We start from the raw sequence: 3,974 nt of genomic DNA, 5'->3' as shown, positions 1-3,974 counted from the left end.
GGCAAGAGGTGCGTACCTGTTGCTCAGCTCGGGCGGGGCAGGGGCCTTGGTGCGGCGGGCCTTAGGGCCCTTGACCACCGTGGTCCATGCCCCTGGCTAGACAGTGGGCAGTTTCGGAGTCCTCCTTTGGCCTGGAGGGAGACTGTGGTCTACCCTCCGCCTCCTGGGGGAGAAGGGCCTGGCAGTAGGAGTCTATCTCCTGCTCGCAGTCCCTGATGGCACGCAGTCTCTGGACTGTGGCCTGGAGCTCCTCCAGCTGGCACGCCAGAGACCCCAAAAGGGAGCAGACCCCACAAGGGGAGGTCACCATGCTCCCAGGCCCCAGAGCCTGAAAAAGGGACAGGCAGCCCCCGCCGGCGAGGGCCAAGGGGCGCCGCCGGGCGGCGGCCACAGAGCCCGAGGGGACCCGAGGGGTGCGGCGTGTGCCTATCATTGGCATTCCTCTGGTAGGCTGGGTACGGCTGGGACTGTCTACCCTGGGGGTGCGCAAGCAGGGTCTTGGGCCCTCCTGTGCGACCTCCCGTGCGAACTCCGCGCTAACTCACGCGCCGGCAGAGAAGCGCGCCTGTTTGCGCAGCCTGTTTGCACGACTCCGGTCGCGTGACTCCCTGGGGGGCTGGGCGAAGTAGGGGCCTGGGCGGGGCTTGACCCAGCCCGGCTCCACTCAGCCGCCTCCTCTTACACACACACTAAGGGGTTAGCCCCCTCTCTCCACGGGCCCTGCTTACCTCCGGCTGTGCTGGGGGTCGGCGGGGGGCTCCGCGGCTGCTTATTGTTTAAAAAATAGTGGAAAGATACCCATGACATTTCTTAATAACAAATCAGAACAGTGTGTTTTATAAACATGTTCTACAAAAAAAACCCCACACCAATTGCTTCCTAATAAATGAGTTACAATACCATTTTAGTAAGTGATTATGAAAATTTCCAGAATTACTCAGCTATTCATCAAAACAAATCTAATCAAAAAGACTTTAATCTAGATTTTGAACCTTCCAGCATTCAGAGATATTCAGATATGGCTTTTTAGTTGTGTCTTTTTTTGGAGTTACAGTCAACTGTGTAATCTAAATTAGTATTCAGCTTGGCAACATCCTTTCCCAACTGACTAACTCCCCCTATCCCACTGAAAAAAGAGATACCAATGTTTATGGTATAGTGTGTGTTAGCTTTTTCTTTTTAGCATTTTGTTCACAAACAACTCTTTGGACATAATCCTACTGACTCAGGGCCCATATTGTGAAAGCTCATATTATTGATCAGCCAAATCCAGTGAAAGAAAGAAAATTAGATTGTTCCTTGTTTAAATTGGATTCTTCTGTCTCATGGAAAGTTGGTTTTGCTTTCCCTTTTCATTCTCAGGGAGGTAGTAGATTTAATGCCCCTTTCCATCGGTGGGTGGAGGCTTCCATATCAGAAGCTTCTTGTAAACTGCCCTGCTTATGCTCCCTGTAATAGTGTACCCCTCCAGGGACAGCCAGGCTGTACCTTGTGGCAAGGTCCTACCTGACCACCTACTCTAGTTCCCTAGCCTGGCCCCTTTCCTCTCTCACCTGCCACATCTTCATGTTATTGAAGATGTTTACTTAAGAGACTGCCTTTAAGTAACTTAAGCCTAGGCTTTAGCCACCTTGTCTCCTTATGCTGCCCCCAGCCCTGAGTCAGACTGGGCAGTGTGCAGGGCTCTGCTCCCTCTTTCTTACTCCTGTCCCCTTTCCATTGGTGGGTGGAGGCAGGGCTTCAGACTGTCTTATTCTTTTAGTCTGGGCTATGGTTTCCTCCTAGGTGTCTCACTCCAAAACCACTAAAGTAAATCCAAAAAAAAAAAAAAAAATCACAGTGCTCTGGGCAGTCTATTCTGCAGCCCTCTTGCTTCCCCTCATGGCTACTTCAGTCCACTGGGTATTACTACTATCTAGAGCAGAAAAAAACATAAGAGAAAAAGAACAGCAAGTAAGGCCGTGTGTAGACAAAACAAGGGGTATGTCTGCACAACACTTTAAAGCAGGTTAAATGCTTTTGCACTGCTTTAATAGTTAGTGTGTGCACGCATTGGTGGCATATTGTGCAGTAATTCCAGCCACTGTAGCAAATTCAGTGGCATAATGCACCTTAAATGACTTGGGGCACAGCAAACTAAAACTCCTCTTTTAGTTTGCTGCCCTACAGCTGAGGAGCAAAGCACTGGGCTCCATGCAGATCAGGGGCTCTGCAGGAAGCCCATGCAGGCAGCCTGGCAGCAGCCCAGGAAAGCAGGCTTTGCCCAAGAAAAGCGGCAAGCCTTTTCTTATTTCCCCTGGAGCCTGCCTGCCTGCCTGAGCTGCACGGGGGCCTGGTGCTTACCTCCATGGCTACAGTGCCCCCCCAGCACCGCCTGAGCCGGGTACCTGGGGGCAGATGCTGCCTGGCAGGGGCTGCCACTGCCACAGAAGGTAGCACCAGCACCCCCCACAGCCCAGGGACTGCTCCGCTCACCAGCAGCTTGCCCTCGCCTCCCCGCCACTGGAGAGGCAGTAAGTTCAAGTGTGTTCATGACATGGGGGTTTAAAGGGCCCTAAATTGAAGTGGTGTTTTTATCTACCATTTCATCTATACACACCCCCCATACCAGGCTCTCATAACCAATCTGTTGTCCTCCCGGAGGACACCATTCCTTCAGACCCTTCCAGGGCCAACATGAATAGTTCTCAGTCTGCTTGGGTATAATCAACTCCCTACCTACCCCTCGAGCTCCTCCAGGGTGAGCATAAAACAAGTCTCAATTCTTTATACCCCCTTCCTGGGTCTCTTAAGGCAAAACAGAGGGGGCGGGGAAGGGAAGAAAATCCTTAGCCCTCCCCAAGTACATTCTTGATCAATAGATGTCACTCCTTTCAAGCAGCAGCTCTCCAGGCTGGAGGAGTTTCTGCCCTTGCCTCCCTGCAGGGCTCTGTCTCCCTCCACTGTTGTGGCCAGTTCCCTTTTTCTGGACTGGAGAGAGTTTATATCTCAGTTAGCCACACCCTTCTGGTCAGCTGGCTGGGCTTTCTGCTCCCTGGGCACAGGTGTGGTCAGGCTTTTGCTCTCCTCCCTCTGCTTGGTCCTGCAGCCAGCTGATTGCAGGCTGAGCTTTGCAAGTGTGAGCCCCCAGTCCAGGGCTTGGCATCTCCCCTCTTGGGTCCCTGCTCCCTTTCTGCTGTCCAGCTGGGGCTTCCCTTCACAGACCAGATTCCCTCCACCCAAGCCATGGTGACTGTCTTTCTTTTTTTTTTCAGCAGGTAATCCTCCCCTTCTGACCTGCAAAGGTTCAGGCCTTAAAGGGGCCCTGCTGCCTTTCCTCCTCCATGTGGCAAAGTGGGGCTCCCTGACTAGTCACAGTGCTAGTTACCCCACCTGTGTCTGGGCACATTGCCCATCTGTTTTGTCTGCCATGCCTTGATGGAACATAATCAAGGTGTTAATTAGGCAGAAGGCTGCCCAAGCTTTCCCCGATGCCAGGGGGCACTATCTGCGGCTTCGTTCCTCCCCTACACCGCAGCCCAAGCCTCACAGATGGCATCTCAGGCAGTCAACTCAACCATCTCCTTCACCCATTAGCTATGGCCCCTTTCTTGGCACCTTCACCTCCCCTTTAAGCCCTGGCCCTATCTCAGGTCAGTCAGGACCCTGAGCTTCTTTGCTCTATATGGGCATCCCTCACAGTGAGCCCCTGGCCCATTTAATCCTTCTGGTCCTGGCCCTAGCATTGACCAGCTGAGTCCCCAGTTGGGTCTACACCTCCTGCCTGCACTCAGGGATTGGCATACTCCATTCCCAGCTCAGGTGCTTCATTTAGCTCCTGCCCTTACCTCCAGAATGTTGCATACAGCTTTGCAGCCAGACAATGTTCCTGCCTGGCCTACTAGCAGCAACCTGCTCTGTTTATATAGACAGCTGGAGATCTAAAATGGCCGCCACAATCAAGCACCTGCTGGCTGCTTCACTCAGCCCTTAAA

This window comes from Alligator sinensis, unplaced genomic scaffold (genome assembly GCF_000455745.1).
Source record: "Alligator sinensis unplaced genomic scaffold, ASM45574v1 scaffold728_2, whole genome shotgun sequence".
In the NCBI taxonomy this organism is placed as follows: Eukaryota; Metazoa; Chordata; order Crocodylia; family Alligatoridae; genus Alligator; species Alligator sinensis.
Note: the sequence above shows the minus strand (reverse complement) of the source record.